The sequence below is a fragment of the Gavia stellata genome, chromosome 16, assembly GCF_030936135.1.
Source record: "Gavia stellata isolate bGavSte3 chromosome 16, bGavSte3.hap2, whole genome shotgun sequence".
NCBI lineage: Eukaryota > Metazoa > Chordata > Aves > Gaviiformes > Gaviidae > Gavia > Gavia stellata.
The window spans coordinates 9,694,591-9,712,168 of record NC_082609.1 but is presented as its reverse complement, the minus strand read 5'-3'; the positions used below and the strand labels follow the sequence as shown (position 1 = coordinate 9,712,168).

The following is a 17,578-nucleotide window of genomic DNA, read 5'->3' as shown; positions in this document are numbered from 1 at the left end:
CTCTGCTGGCAGCACTGGTAGGATCCCCTCTTGACGTTTGCTTTATGCTGCTCTTAACCTACTCCAGGGCATCTTCCATTTCCTCCAAAACCTCTGTTGGACAATCGTTGCTGAGGGAAAGCTGGGTAGCCTTTAGTATGATTTAAGATCCTAATATGTGTATTGTAATTATAAGTACGGGTACAGTAGGTAAAGCCACATGCTGATTTGAGTCCCACATACCTCTTGGGCAAAATAAATATTGGCTCTGCCTTCTGCTGGCTTTCATTTCTACTCTTGTTTTGTTAGTTCCATGTAAGTATTTATCCAAGCCTTTTTAATATGGTCTGAATAGGGCTGCTTTGCATGGCAGTTTGACAATTGCTGGTACCTTCTGAGAGAGCAAGATGGTTATGTACACAGCATTTTCTTATTAGAAGATTTCCTGTAACACGTGTATGCAGCTTGATTTCTATTAAGCTCTAGCTTGGTAAAACAGAGGGGAAAAAGGCTAGAGCAATTGTATTACCTTGTTAAATTGCTCAGAGCTTATTTAGATAAAGAATTCTTGGTGCTTTTCTTAGTACAGTGTACAGTTGCTTTTTTTTTCGCAGTCATCTTTTTTGCATTTTGTACTTTGTTATTCTGATGTTGCTGAAAGACAAAGAAACAAACTCCTCTCCATAATTCACTCCAAAGAACGTACCATCTCTTTCTATTTTCTTGTTAAAACCAAATTGTGTGCAATTTGTAGGAAATTGAAACCACATTTTTCACTTAACTTTCCAAAATTAAAATTTATGAGGAAAAAGAAGCAATAAAGCAGTTACAATCTGGTCATCTATAATTATCTCTGTGGTTGGAGTAGTTCCACATTTAAAGAAAGTGACAACAAAAGTTTATCAAGCTTGTGTCACTATCAAAAATTTCACTTCTCTTTTATTATTTCAGACCACAAGAACTGCTAAAACCAGTATTATGCACTTGGAAATTATCTTGGTGAAAAAGGAATTGGGTGATCTATAAAAACAAAGCTTTTCTTCTAACTGAGAAACACAGAACAATGTATATCTTCCTTAGTCATTCATTTTAGAATATCAACGTTAAAATAAATTTTAAAAATTGTTCTCTTTAAGCTGATTTAACAGAATTCGTTATGAAAAAGCTTATTTTCCTCTAGATCTAATTCTATGTATGTGTTTCACATTATTCTTTTTCTTTTGCTGTTGCGTTTCCCCTCTACTGCATTGCTTGCTCTCCGAGAACAATGGAAATGACAGTCCAGCGCCAGAAATCTCGACTGCTCCAGCTCTAGAATGTTAGTGGCACTTGCTTTAGTTTTCTCATTTTGCCTTTTTTGTCTCTGAATTAAAATCAAGCCAAATGATGGATGCCCATTACAATCAATTGTTTCAGACAAGCCACCAAAAGTATTGTAGGATTCATTTACATTTAATCAAATTACACTTTATTTGCAATTCAGGGAAATGAGAACTCTGCAGTAAATCAAATATTTCCTCTCCAAGGGCCCCATTCAGCAGAAAATATCCACAGTCTTCCAAGCTGGTGCCTCAATGTATGTAGCAAATCTTCCAGTGGGAGGAGAGCTTGTGCCAACAAACCATCTCTCGCAGTGTCTTTTTAACTTTTTTCAGGGTTGTGGACACCTAAATATTTTCCAGTACAAATGCAGACCCTTGAACAATGACTTGTGCTGTGACTTTAAGCCTGCTGTCAATAGACTTGCATCTCTCTTAGTTCCCTGTCATGGACCACCAAGAAACGGTTGTAGGACTTCTGGGGTCCTGGAGGTTTGTACACAACAGGTTGAAAAATACTGACCTTTCCTTTGTAGATCCTGTTATTTTAATGGGAAATTAATGATAGTCACTAAATGTCATTTTTTTCTGGGATGTTACATGTCTCCAAAAGATTTCATAATGTCTGGGAATAAATTAAGAGTGCAAATACATTTAAAAACTTCAAATACAGTGTTGGGTGGATACTCATTTTTACTCATTAGTGCCTTAAGGATAAGTTAGAAAACCTTATTTGCTTTGGAATGGGAGGTAATCTTTGACCCACAGCTCCTTTTTCCTATGCAGTTTACTGCTGAAAAATTGTGCCCAACAGCCGACTCTTTTACCCTTGCCCATCACAGCACACAGTAGCAAATTTTGAATTACAGGGAATGTATGATGCCAAATAACATGGAAAGACCTCTTACACTAAGGTAGAAAAAACACTGCATAGGTACCCGACAAAGAGGATTACTTCACTCTTGCTATTAGAAATACATCTTCATTGCTGGGGGAATACCCTGAAACTTAAGGGCCCCACAGCCATAATCTGATTGAAACACAGAGCTTTTAATGCTTAAAAGAAATTCTGACCAAATCATGTAATGTGTTCTTTAATCCAGTGGGATTGAAGAGCCTAACCAATAATAAATAATGATTTGCATGCTTAGCAGTTACATTTAATAAAAATCAACCCTGAAGACTTTTTCAAGAGTACTTGAAACTGAATTCTGCCATCTGATACTTACACCAAAGTTCGGTGGGTCAGTGTCCATCATATACGATTAGCTGAAGTAAGATGAGTGCTGCCTGTAGAATAATACGGTATTTCACAGTATAACAAGCTTTAAAACAGAGTTGGATTAGTCCCATCTCTCCTTTCCAGTCATGTAATTTTTCAATATTTGAATCTTAAAAAAAAAAGTATTTTTTTCTAGTTTTGTTCTAGGTGCCGAGGAGATGATGTATTTAGTTTCCTTTTATATGTGTTTCAGTACGTGTTTTATTTCATACTTGTGATAAACTACTGAAATAGTAGTTTTGGAAGGGGGCTGTCATGCTGCTGGTGTGGGCAAATTGCAGAAGGAAGGGGAATGAAAGGGAATGACAGGTCTGGGTCATCTTGAGTAGAGCAGGAGAATCCTGTGGGAATTTTTTGCCTCTTTTCTTTTGCTCATTGACTTTTGTTCTGTACAACAAGCAAAGTTTGGAAGAAAAAAGTGACGTTACATTTCCCTTTGCTATTTGGAGAAAGCATCTATCAGTTTGCAAGTCCTAGACTTAAATATCGTTGCTCTGTCTTTCCCAGCTTTGGCTATGATGAGCTAGGAGCCATCTGCTCCAGCAGTAATCTACCACTTGCTACAGGCTGGAGGAAGGATTGTCCCCTTTCTGAGCATATACAAGATTATCTGCTAGGAGATGCAGATAACACATTTTCAGCCACACAACCACTTAGACACACACACGTACATACACGTAACATTTTTATATGGCTTCATTTAAGAGAAGATTGTTAGGTCTTTGTTAAGTAAAGATGTAAAAATAGCACATTTTTTGACACAATCAATTATGCAAGGACATTAGTGTTTAATATGACACAGTACCTTGTCAGTGTCCATTTTTTACTCAATCAGCTACAACTTGGATTTATTTTGAATAATTACCTTTGCCTCTGAATGTGTATCATCTGCTCGGTTAGCGAAAAGACCACACAGAATGCAAAGATCAATGCCCCCAGAGTGAGTAAACTCCACTGGTGGGAATCTCCTTTCTTGCCAGACATCTAAGTTGTGGTCTGGACCCCCTGGCTGCCCCCAGGCTCTGCAAGTATAGGCACTGCCAGCCCAGTGACATACAAGGCTGCCAGGCATCAGCACAGTCTTTTCAGTGCAAAACCAAAGCGATTTTCTCTGAAGCCCAAGGCACGGGACATTTTTGCGAATTGTTCCCTGTATGGAGCCAGTTTCTGATAGCCTTTGTGCCTGCTTTGCACAGTAGCTAAATGCATTACCGGCCAAAAGACAAGTAGCTCCTCTTTTAAGTGTGCAATGCTGAGAGATGGTGCAGGAGGCTGCTCCTTCCCATCTCTGTCCCTGTGTCCTCCTGGGAGAGCTGAGGTGTCCTGACAGCAAGTGGTTAGATACCAAGATGATGGGCTTGGCATGCACGGGGTCATGGGGGAGGAAGAAAAAGCTTCACTCTTGAGTTGCATATACACAGCACAGGAGAGCAGAGAGCAGCGACGCCCCAGGCCAGTTGTGATGGAGCTGGTTTGGAGCAGGAGCAGCAGCGTCGGTGCATTGCTCTGCGCAGAGTAATTAACTCTGGCAGCCAGGTGCTTAATACTTTGCGCACTCAGGGCCTTAGTGAGTTTGTCTGTTTAAGTGCATTCTTGCATACTGCTGATGGACCCAGAAGTATATTTATATATATTGCTTACTGCCTGGAAAGCTACAAATCAGTTACTGATAAATGTGTCACTTCCAGCAAGATTAATGTTAAATTCCTCCTTTTAGACCAGCAATTTGCAAATGGCTAAATTAGATTTTAACATCTGAATACTCTTTTTTCATGACACACTTGCAGCATCTTTGTTTTTATCACCTGATGATACTGTTTGTGTCGGTATTGAACTTTGAGGCATATTAATACACATATATTTTGGTGGCAATTTTTTATAATGACAACAGTTCTCATGAAATCTACTAGAAACAAATTTGTACAGAATAATGTAATGCATTACAGTGGGGTTTGGGTTTTGTTTTGAATTGGATGGAAGGAAGGTATTTGTTTTATACAAGAGAAAAACGGGCAATACCATGCTACTCTGAAGGTATTTTATTGATAGCTTCAGAGCTGGGATCTGAATTTTCCTATAGGCTGGCCATGATACCTAGAAAATTGGGAAATAAACAGGCACAAACGCATGATTATAAACCTGTGCGATCATTTCTGGTTATCCATGGTAACTTTACATCTTCTACTCCATTTTCTGATAGTCTTGCAGTCTTTAATCTGTTTATTCTACCTCTGCCTTGAAGTAGGGAAATTATAATATTTCTAGTTTAGGAAAAATTAATCCAATAACACTTAAAATATTTTTGAAAATCCTATTAAAAGGAAAATGGCTAATTTTTGTGAGCCCTATTTGAGTGCAGAAAAGTTTCCGCTACCTCAGAACAGCCTTAGTCAGTTGGCAGACGAGTGAGGATGAGTGCTGGGATGTGGTTACTGCCTCGGGGTGCCACCAACCAGCAGAGATGTTTTGCTGTGCATCCCAGACTCAGCAGTGACCACTGAAGAACCAAAGGTCGGTCGACTGCCGCTGCAAATGAAACATTGGAAGTGATTCACAACAGGACAGTGAGTTTCAGTCTGGTTCCTCACTTCCTTGCCTTTTACAGTTTCTTTTTGAAGCATCAGCTTTCTAGGTGAACAGTTGCACCTGGGATATTTTAATTTCCATACTCATCTTCACTGGTTTGCCAAGTACATTCTAGACGGTAGATTGTGATGGTGGGAGAGAGTCAAGATGCGAAAGGAGTGATATAGGCAATTATTTTTACTTCCTCTTCTCTTATGCCTGTGAGGCTCCAGATTCCAGATCAGTGATTTCTCTGCAGGCGTGTTCGGAGGCTACTTAACTCATATTTGGGGGCAGAGCCGCAGTATTCCTTGATTTGTCTGTAATTGACTTGCAAGGTGATCCAGCGCCAACAATTTAGCAAAGGCCTGTTCGGCCCCAGAGCACTCATTTTGTCATGAGCGTAAGCCCTTGACGGTGCTTGCTCATCGCCTCCAGCACCTCCCCTCCTTTGCTGAACCTCAGATCCCCCCTAAGCGCAATGGTGGGAGGAGACCTGCCAGCAGAGCTGCTGTGCAAATGGGGCACTAATGGTTTGCGAATCTGAAGATGGTTAACTGATCTGTGCATTCAATTAAGATGAGTTTCTCAGTTAACAGGCACCCTGGGAAGAAATGAGTTACTTTCATTTCTGGGATTATGAGCACTTAATGAAGAAGACATATCAGAATTCTGCCTGTGTTGCATGAGATAACCCTAAAATGCAGCATGGATTTTCAACTTACTCGTCTAGCAAAAAAACTTGCCAGGTGAGAGGGAGAAATCGATGCTTGTATGAGTTCTCTTGCAGACAGGCTCACGGGGCTGAATGTAAAGTGGCATTGCATGCAAAGTTGGATTTTACTTTATGCTTTTCTTGAGGTCTATCACTTCGCTTGTGACTTGCCTATTTAAAATTATAATTCAAAATGTAATTTAAATAATATTTACCATATTCTTTCTGTAAGAATTACAATGTGAGCAGAACATCTGAGAATGATGGATGTATCTGCCTAGAGGTGGAGGCTTGGCTATCTGATGTATATATGCAAAATATAAACTAAGCTCCAGCCAGTAAAGTTTCCAGCCAGTATCAGTATAGTTTCAGAAAAATTGACAGAACGGTTCTGCTTTATACTGGTTAAGGATCTTGGACAGCGTGAATTTAAGATGAGTTTATGCTGGGCCTGATGACTAACAAGCGCATTCAGGAGAAGCAAGGAAAACATAAATATTTCACACCAGTTTTGCACTGACATTGCTGACAAATGGGAATGTGGGGATGGTACTTTGTTTTTGGGACTTCCCTTTGTATTGCAACTTCCATAAGGAATAGGTGGTATCCCTGTGTCTCATTAACTGTTATAGCTAAGCTGAGCCAGCAGCTGACTGTGCCTTAGTGACCGGCCTGGAGAAGCACAGCCGCTTTCTCCCAAAGTGCAGATTGGATCAGGGGCTGGAGTTCCTTACTCCCATCTTATGTTTGCAGAGGTTGAGAGACTGTGTAATTGTAAGCAGAAGTGGTGAATGATGGTATATCAGGGAGAAGAGAAGAGGCAGGAAGGACTGCTTTCACCTGCGGACATCACCCATTTGCGATATTTTTGCCACATGAGAGTGCTTACACAAGTGAGCTAGCAGGGCATGGCACGTTCAGAATAACATCGTGGGGCTGAACCCTCTGCTGCCAGAGCAAATAGCCTGTGTTGAAGGAACCCCTCTACTAAACACGCCGTTCTCACTTGCAGTCCAAGTTATTCATGAAGGGGCTGGGCTGGCTTTTCGGCAGTGGTGCAGAAATACCTGTAAATGAGGGGGGGGGATCTGCGGGCTGTTTGGGGTCCGTGAAAAACAAGGTCTCTCTCCTGAGAAAGGCTGCTGGAAGAGGGGAGCAGTCTGGGAAGCACTGACAAAGACGAATCTCTTCCAAAGTCTGAAGGGCTGAGGTGGATGGGAAGCTCACTTTTTTGAGTTTGTTTTCAAAAGACTGCTGCCAGGAAAAAAAACAAGGTGGATTTGGTAGGTTTAGGTGCTGCACTGAATACAAGACATTCGAGCGGGTGAGGATGTCGTGCATACTCCGTTTATGTGCGTGTGTACACACAGAGCGTGGGAAGGAGGTGCTGAGTGGGGGCTGCAGTTGGGGTGAACCAATCACCCCTCCTTGGCTGCAGATTGGCACCTGAGCCCTTGCAGGGAAATGGGTGTTAGTCCACTGAGGCTGAGGAGGAAAATTAAGTCAGGTTCCCTGTTTACTTGGTGAGATCTTTTCTTGGGTATAATCAGTGCAGTAAAGAATAACTTGGAAGTTTTCTTTGCCCCTTCTGGTAGGAATAAGTAAAGATATTTTGCTTCCAGTACTGTATTGGTCAGGATTGTTGCAGTCACTTCAGAGGGAGGGGAAAAAGAAATTAGAATTATTGTTATGAGCCTACTTTACCTCGGCCATTGGTAGATGGATTATGCCATATTACTCCTTGCTTGTTTACTGACCTCCTCAACAACTCACCTTGGTTAATTAATTAGTTTCAGTTAAATTACTTTCACATATGGATAATTTGCTTTTTACCACCACCCAGTAGCCCATTCGATTAAATTAAATCAAGCACGTAGTCAATCACCTTTCTGCCAAAAAAAGGAAAAAGGAAAAGGAAAGTCCTTGATATGGTTTTCTGTCATTTATAAATTACCTAGGAAAGCAACTGAGGAGACGTTTAGTTTGGTCCTGAGGTATGGCTAGTCAGTGCATGTAAGGCAAAGGCAATACTGCATCTTTAAACAGGCTTGAATAAGGTTTCTTTAACTATTGAGCCTAACTCTGAGATCTCCCCTGCTGTGAGCCATAAGTTGCTTGTAGGCTTGTTCTAGTGAGTAATAAGTATTGTTGTTTAGCAATTGTGTTGTTGAAATTCAGCTCCACTATGTCTGACAGTATTTATCTAAAATACTTTCCCTGGTGCGTGCTCAAGTTCCAGTAAACCGTGTCTTATTGTGCGACCTTTTCATTTTCCAGTGAAAAGGGATCAGCTCGTCAGATAAAAGCTACAAGCTGGAGTACAGGAAAAATGCGTGCTCAGAAAATCCGAGCATGATTGAAAACAAGATGTGTTAAATCAATGCAGTTTATCGCCTGCCTATTCCTGGCAATTGCTGTTCTAAGCTCATTCTGAGCACACACTAGATGATAAAAGTATAGTGTCACAGTGCTCACTGGGGTGTGAGGGCAGGGAAACATGTTTATCAGACAGGCTGGTATGATTTTTTTTTACCCTTGATAACAGTTATTGTCAACACTTTTTGCAAAAAAACCCCTGAACAATTATAGAAGCAGGTGATATAACTGCTGCTAGAATCAGAGACTACTGAGAGCTCCCAAATTATAAATTTCTATTTAAAAGTTACAAACTAGCAAACAGTAAACCCAACTGTTTTAATTTTAAACAATTTGCTGCATCATCGAGGATATAGCCAAAATGGTCCTTTGCTTTTGAGTGAGTAGCCTTACTGCAATTTCATGTAGACAAATCAAAGCTAATGTTTAGAAATAACGATGTTTGGAAACTATTGTTTTCTCAAGGGATTTAAGCTTAGTTATGGAGAGGGATTAAAGACCTAAATTAAACCTCACAGGAGGTCAGTCCCTTCTAAGAACATCACACCTATAATGTTCATTACAGTTAGGCACAATTAATCTCATTTTTATGATTCAGCTCTACTTGTATTTCTCTGTGAATCTCATTTGCAGAGATTTTGGATGTGATAGCTGGTGTTTTTCCAGTTTTCTCTCTTGAAGATTCTTTTTGCTCTGACCATAGTGCACTTGCACATCAGAAGACTACAATTTTGAGAAACAGCCAAATTTAGGCTAAGATGCTTTCTGATAGGAATGGCTTTGGCATTCAGACAGGACACGGAGTTTTTCATTTATGCATCCCCTGGTAATAATTTTTTTTTTTAATAATCTGAAAAGAAGATGAGAAATAGCAGGGTTAAAAGCGAGCGAGAGAGAGGGCTTATTCAAAAGAAAGTATTTCTGCATACTAACATGTTACAGCAATGGTTCTCAATGCTGTCTACCCCAAAGGAGTTTGTGAAGGGTGACAAAAAGAAAAACTTCCTGTATGTTATACAAAATTATCTCTATGTATGTCTGCATCTACATTGTAGAATTTGAGGAGTCCATGCAAAGGAAAAATATGCATAATAAAAAATGAAAGAAAAGGTTACATGAGGTGGCATTTTAGCATTTCGTACACTGTATGGTACATCTCTGCATCTGTTTCTGAGCCAACAGTTTAAAAATAAATGCAGTGTCTTTATTTTTTAAATGTTTTTAAGTAGACCTAAGTATAGCTAACCTTAGGCGCTCATTATTTTAAACCTTGTCTTGTGTGCATTTTTGTGCTGGTGCATATGTGTACACATGTATTTATTTATTTAAATGAAGGGGTAAACTGTTGAGAGCTAACCATTTTCAGTAAATTTTTTGCTGCATGCTCATGTGCATTACCAGAACGTGTCTGACAAATAGGAAAATATTCACATGTAAATGCTGTTCTTTCCCTTTTTATAATGACTGCCAAAGATGCATCAATTAACCTAGATGACTAGACGAAGTAACCAACATGCATTAATTTCCTTCTGGCCCTCTGTATATATATCCCCAGTGAATTCTACCAGCCTGTTCTGAAATTGGTATGTTTAAATTCCAGTGCCTGAAACTGGACTCTGTTTCAGACTCCCTTAAGGCCAAATCTTCCCTATTAGACAAGAGGTCAGCGCAGTCAGAGGAAGAAGACACTGCAAAGCTCACAAATGGTTTAACTTTTCTTTTAAGCCAGATTGCAGCTTGAGAGGAGTGAACATTCAGAGTTAACGTATTTTGAGAAACCAACAGATGATTCTTGCTAGACAGATCTAGTAATTTCATTCCTTAACATCCATAAAAAAATTTGGGCTCAAGACATGCATTCCTTGGATCTTCAGCACCCCCACTGACTGCAGAGACTGGGCTAGGTGGGAAGGGAATAACTCCTCTGGTTCTTAGTTGTTGGAGAAAAATTGTTATCAGGAAGAAAATATTACGCTGTCTATCATGTTTGTAATACACTGATGAGCACACTGGAGCTGCCTCAAATACTGGCCTGTTGCATCTTTAGTTCAAGTCAAGAGCAGTCACTAGGGAAACTCAAGAGATCTAGGTGTTAGATTTATCATTTCATTCAGCTCTGCATTTTTATTGCTTGGCTCATGCACGTGGTGTCTGATTGGGCATTACACGGCAATAAAATATAGGAATTACATTTCGGATATCTCTGTCTCTTTTTAATTAAAAAAATGACATCACGTCACAGTTTGATTTTAAAAACGGAAAGTCAATGCACAAGAGTATGTATAAGTGAGGGAGTACTGAGACCAGAAAAGTGAGGAAATTCTGAGTTAGCACTGGAAGGGCCTTTCTAGCTCAAACCTTTCTATGCAGGCTCTCGCTGTCCCACCCGCTTCCGTTTTCCATCGCTTGTGGGAATAAACACTCCAGGGAAAGTCAGTGGAAAGGAAACATTATAAAAAGCAAGCCAAATTCACAACAACAACAACAACAAATAGCTCAAATGCTTGCATGTTTTCATTTAACGGTCTTTAATTAGCAAAGGAATAGTCTTTGCAGGGAGATTTGCAAAACAGACTTTTTTTTTATTTGATGATGGGTTTGTGGAGTGGGTTTTTTTTCTGTGTTTGTAGAGCAGGCATAAAGAGGCCACTATGCATAAGCGTTGTTGGGTAGGTTTTGCTTACAGCATGACACGTCAAGATGTTGCTTTATAATATCATCTATTGTTAGTATTGCTGTACTGCAGGGCCTTAGCAAGGCATTTTGGCACCTGGAGTTTGATATTAATATAGTCTGTCCTGTCCTATCCCTATCTCCCAGAGTCAAGGTTTTATTTTGTTAGAGTCAGGGGCTTTTAGCAGAAATCACCCAGAGCTTGGAGACAGAAGCCACAGGCTGTTGGCAAAGGCAAATACCCTGAATCAGCTCCATGGCAGCATCTTGCCTCTATGAGAGACAGGAGATCCTGCTTTCCATCTCCTCATAGAGTCTGTGCTCGGCAAGAGTGGGGAGTCGGAAACCACAACCTTTTGTGTGACTACTCTCAGTTGTTGCTGCTTGCACCCCATACTGCTCTTTCTCAGCAGTGTGGAGATACAGACAGAAGTACAGATTAAAAAGGAAGAGAGCGGATTATAGAGGTTGGCATCTGAGTTGATGGAGGAAGAGGCCAAATGTCCAGGAGAAAAGAAGTCCTTGGCTACAAAATGCCTTTGAAGATGCTAAGATTGCAAGGCTTCCATTGAAGAGTCTGCCTTCCTAGCTGCCCTTGATTTTATTTAAAATATTCATTCTCTGTGCCTTCAAATGTTCTGACCTGGTTTAATCTGGGCACAGAGAGACATGTTAAATGTGTTCCTGGCCTGGCCTTCGTTGCTGTGACGGTGCTGCAGCATTTTTGCATGGATTTCTTCATCCTCTTTTGTGGCTGTGAGGTGTTGAGATGGGTAACTTTGTGTGTCTTGGCCACCAAGTCAACTTCTATTTATGTTTTGGTGAAGTTTCTCTCATCAGACAGGAAAAAATTCAAAACAACTGTGTTGTAGATCCCAAAGCCCCACCTCTTTGATATTATAGTTCAGGACTTGTCACTAGGTGTCTAATTTTGTTGTGAAGCCAAATTTAAAAAAAATGGATTTGTGAAGAGGCAAAGGTAGAGTCTAAAGAATCTTCTTCCATTCCACTGTTGTAGCCACAACCTCTTGGACATAATCTGAAGCCATTATAGCTCTGCGCCTCTGCAGGTCATTCTTACCTTCTTCAAACTCTCCCCCACGATGCCTCTGCCTTGCAAGAAAGCCAGCAGCTCTCTGGTGCACCACAGGAGCAAGCACTGTGGGACGTTTAATTCCCACATCCAGCCTTTCTCTGGGTGTTCCACTTAAAACAATCAAGACCAGATTTCTCATCTGGGACAGGGACGATCAGACCTGTGGACCTGAGGCCCATTCGTTTGTAGCCTTCAGCCTTTTTTCGTTTTTGTTATTTGAGCCTTAGAGTCCCTTCCCGCTCCTTGCAGCCTTTTCCACTGGAAAAGCATATGGGAAGTTCATAGGTCTAAATGCTGCTTTCTCATTGGTTTTGGGTCAAACAGAATGAAAAAAAAACAAGGGCTGAAAAATAAAAGGAATAAATGAAACCATGAATGCATGGGAAACAAATTAACTGGATATGTTTTACGTTCTGAAATATTTCCATAATGCTTCTATGTAGTGTGTGTTTATTTTTCTTTGAATAATAATGTTAAAATGTGTCTAATTCAATTACTCTCTGCATTCGCTGAATGAGTTTTCCTTGGTGAAGAGTTCTCCTACACTACCCCAAGCTACGAATTCCATATGATATTTGAACAGGTCCTTTTAATTGCTGATATTAAGTGTCGATCATTCTGCTGTAAGTTGGCAGCGTGGCCAGAGAAACAAATTCCTCTCTCAGATACATCAGACAGTCATTCAATTAACGACCAAAGCTTTATTGACACAGTAGGAATTCATTATGTGAAATATTAAAAAAAGCCCTCCACTGACTAGTTAAAAAAAAGAGAAAGAGACTTTTAAAGATGGTGGATTATCTACATGTAGTTATTAAAATTATTTGTGCAGAACTTGAAATTATAGTTATGGTGGACACATTTTTCTCAGAGACATAAGCAGCATTTCTGTTGAAAAATAAGTTGGACTTTGAAAAGATTAATATAATGTACACATCCTTATTTCCATGGACATCATGCATTTTCTTGATTAAAAGCCTTAGATTTTATGAGTTATGGCTTTAGCCTTGCTGCATAAAGAGCTTCATGGCTTATTCTGTTAGAGTCTAATTTGAAAGAAAGTTCTTCCTCAAGGGTTTAAGAAGTAATTCATAAAATGGTAAGAATAATAAATATTGTGCCTTAACTCATACACTAGGATAGATAGACAGATTTTGTACACCTGGGTGTAATTTTAGTTAATTCACACAAGAGACAGGCTGAAAGTTTATTGTTTGGAAGGAGAAAAATGGCTTAAATCTTGTATTTGCAAAAATGATTATATTAGCTTAAATGAAAACGCTACTCTATTAATGGCTTCAATAAGCTTTGCATTTGGAAAAGTATTTTAATAAAAAGTTACCTGAAGTTTACTGCAACTTAAAATATGTAAGTGAGGGAAAAGTACTTACTTTGATTTATATGTCTTTTGGAGGTGTAATTATTGGCTTTTTACTCACCTATGTAAAACAATGTACTTTTGTAAATGGATTTCTGGCCACTTTACTCCTTTTTTTCACATAAAAAGTAAGCACTGTCAATCAAAGAATTTTAAGGTTTATTTCCTCTTTAGAAATGATTGATAGCCTTTTAGATTTACAAGTTGACAAGTTAAAGGGTTCTATCGGTATAATTATGTACTAAATTCACAGTCTTTCAATTTAAATGTCCTTTTAAAACCGCAAGATTATCATACCTGTATTTTGAAAAGTGGGCCAGTCAGTTTGGGTTGGTATACAAATTGCTTCCATTAGCCTTGGGACCTATTTGAATTTAATACAGTTTTTTAAAGTTAGTAGTACTTTCAATAGTACTTTTAAAATTTAGGGTAATGGGAATGCATTTTAAGTACAGTATGTGTTAGCTTGTTTTTAATGTATGGATGTCAAGAACACAAATAGAGAGTTTGTATTTCATATTGATTCTTTTTTTCCAATCATGGAAAAAAAAGTTCTTCAAATTAGAGCACTGGGAAATGCGTTATTGTGAATGGACTTCAAAGGCAGAGACCAGGCTCATGTGTACCGGGGACAGAGGCAAAACCTTGCATGAATCATAGAATTAGAGAATGGTTTGGGTTGGAAGGGACCTTAAAGATCATATAGTTCCAACCCCCCTGCCATGGGCAGGGACACCTTCCACTAGCCCAGGTTGCTCAAAGCCCCGTCCAACCTGGCCTTGAACACTGCCAGGGTTGGGGCATCCACAGCTCATCTGGGCAACCTGTTCTGGTGCCTCACCACCCTCATGGTGGAGAATTTCTTCCTTATATCTAATCTAAATCTACCCTCTTTCAGTTTAAAACCATTAACCCTTGCCCTATCAGTACATGCCCTTGTAAAAAGTCCCTCTCCAGCTTTCTTGTAGGCCCCTTCAGGTACTGGAAGGCTGCTAGAAGGTCTCCATGCAGCCTTCTCTTCTCCAGGCTGAACAACCCCAACTCTCTCAGCCTGTCTTCATAGGAGAGGTGCTCCACCCCTCTGATCATCTTCGTGGCCCTCCTCTGGAATCGCTTCTTCTTACTTTGGGGTCCCAGAGCTGAACACAGTACTCCAGAGTGGAGTAGAGGGGAAGAATCACCTCCCTCGACCTGCTGGTCACACTTCTTTTGATGCAGCCCAGGATACGGTTGGCTTTCTGGGCTGCTAGCACACATTGCCGGCTCATGTTGAGCTTCTCATCAACCAACACCCCCAAGTTCTTCTCCTAAGGGCTACTCTCAATCCATTCTCTGCCCAGCCTTTATTTGTGCTTGGGATTGCCCCAACCCACCAGCTAGTATCTGACCTTGTACTTCAGCTGCCACTAATGGTGGCTTGATCCCTGGCTCTTCTGCAATTCTTGGAGATCAGAATATAACCTTTTCTTTGGTGTTCCGCCAGCTGCTGACACAGGAACTGGTGTGGCTTTAAAGCTGAAGGTGGGGTTAAATATTTAAACAAGGCTCTTTCTTTGAGATAGGACTAATTACATTTGACTTGGATTATAAATGAACTGAGGAATGGAGGGCTGATATCATCCAATCTGTGGTTAGATGTTCAGGCAGCTAAAGATTTCTTTTTTTTTTTTGGTTTTATCTAAGATTGAAAGGGTTGAACGGTTATAGACTAATGAGTGATATTTGACAACTACAGTTTAGGACCCGATCCTGCAAATTGCTGTGTGCAGCCTCTCCCCACCACTAACGTAAGGCTGAAGCTATTTGAAGCAGAAAGTTTTCAGTATCTCTCAGAGGATGCTTGATGCCTTGTGAGATTGGACCATAAAATTAACATTTTTTTTGGTCATTTAGTTCAGAAAATACTCACAGGAAATACTCTGTGGATTTCAAATGTGTTGAATGTGTGGGAAGATATGCGAAAATGACTGCTATCTCTGGGGGGATTTCAGAACTGGCCTCCATTTATAATATTGCAGAATTTAGTAACTACTTTCCCAAAGGACGTAAAGGGAAAATGGCCATAAACTAGACTGAATTAGAGAAGAAACATATTTGACAGAACCACACTAAAATCTTCTAACACATTTGCGAAAGAAATGTAAATTAGAACTGTAGGGTTTTTTTAATCTTCTCAGAGAACAGCTATTTTTGATAATAAATATAAATAGCAGTAAATTAATTTATCGTAAAATTTGAAGAAGGTCTAAACTAAACGGGTCCATGATAAGAAGCCATGTAAGGAAACTCAAAGGTAATGAAACCAGGGGTTTACAAACCCAGTTACTGTGATATTTTCTGCAAAACTACACAGCAGAGTGGACAGCATGTGGCCAGGGTGTGAACGGAAATGTGGAAAAAAGGCCCAACCATCCAAAACCAAAAAGGGCACAAGCAGGGGAAAAGCCTTATTCTCACCTCTTCCATACAATGACCTGAATATAAATAAAAGATCAAATTCAGATATTCCTGATAAAAGGGAAAGCATGAAAAAAAACGAGGAGACTAGAGGGATGCAATGATCTCTGGGGCAATAAAAAACTGCTGACAATACCCCAGAAAGTAAAATCCTGAAAGATTTCTAGTCTGCAGCTACCATAATACTGTAACAGTAATTTCAGGATATGCTCAGAAGATTCCTTGCTGATATTAGAGAAATGCTGAGATTCTGCTGGACTGTGTGCCTCTCCAGCCAGTCCCCATCAGCCACACACTTCTCTTTCACTGCTGGTGGGTAGATCTGGATTCCCCTATACCACCTTCCTTCTGCCTCAACTTGCCGTAGCATCGCTGGGTCTGCTTATGGAGTTGGGATGTACTGAAGGATATGTATATATACAGGAGGATATAAAAATCTGACCCTTTGGTTGCCAGTAGGACCATCTGCTGTAGAAATGTGGTTTGAATGGAACGGTTTCTCTAAAAACTGGACTGTTTTGTGGGATTGTTTATGGAACACCAATTAATTAAAAACAAGCCAGGGGTAGGATATTATTTTCATGGTAACAATGTCGTCTGGCTGAAGATTAACGTTCTGAGTATGAAGAAATGTTCTGTTCACTTAAAAGGTGGAAGTATGGACAAATTGTGCCATGTTGATCAGACTGATGGAGCTGTGTAACTTGCTGTGGGATAAGCATCATTGAGCCACATGAGAGTGCTTACACAAGTGAGACTGGGAGATATAGTTTGGTGCTAACTCTCTTTGCAGGAATCAGATGGCATCACTCTAGTCACATAATAAAGTTCATAATAAAACCATCATAAAGGTGCAAGAGGTATTCATAATTTAGTAGGCAGACCTTGTGCAAGAAATATTTTTTTTGCTGTTCATAAGCTAAGACAAAATAAGAAACACTTTAAAGTGAGCCAAAAATGAAGAAGAAAAATTAGATTTCCTTCCTACCAAAAAAAAAAAAAAAAAGGCTGAAAATGTAAAAATCCATATTGGAAAAAAATTTTCTTTCATTTAACTTAAAAAAATTGCAAACAAATTGCTGTGGAAAATTTCGTCATCTCTGTTGGCATGGGAGAGTCAAGATGCGCTGATGTTTAGAGATGCTTGAGAGTGCTTGACTGTTGTTCCAGTTCACCAAAGCACTTCGGAAATTTTAAGCACATGTTGAAGTCTCACTCACATCTGAGTTTTAAAGTGATCATATGACTGGAAATATAGCTAGAAGGTCATTCAGTGCAGTCCCCTGTAATTATAGGCAATCATATAAAAAACATAATATGCTCAAATTTGCTTTGCTGAAAGCAAATGGGTTTAAGTACGTGCTTACAGATAAGCATGTGCTTAAAGGCTTGGAACAATCAGAGCTTCGATTAATGCAGGCAGACCAGCATTTTCATGAAGATTAAAGTGTTCCACTTTCACCATTTCTCTCCTCCATTTTATTGGACAAGGACTGGGGAAAGGTGAACTAAAAACATAGATGATTTTTTTTTTTAATTCATTAAGCCTTTTGGATCAGTTTAGTGCTGATTGGAGCCTGATCCGGGCTGCTGAAGTCAGTGTCGATGAGTAAAAAATAAAGCCTCTGCCAAGACAAATGCCTGCGGTTCACAACAAAATTATATGTGATCATTGCACATGGAGCATATTAAGTATATAATAGAATCTGGAACAAGAGAGACTCCCTAATAGTTACTT

General features: G+C 39.7%; 1 protein-coding gene across 14 annotated transcripts in view; it reads left to right on the top strand.

Moving 5' to 3' along the window:
* Positions 1–17,578, top strand: part of EBF1 (EBF transcription factor 1) — a 279,211-nt gene that overhangs the window by 230,680 nt on the left and 30,953 nt on the right. The window lies entirely within an intron of this gene.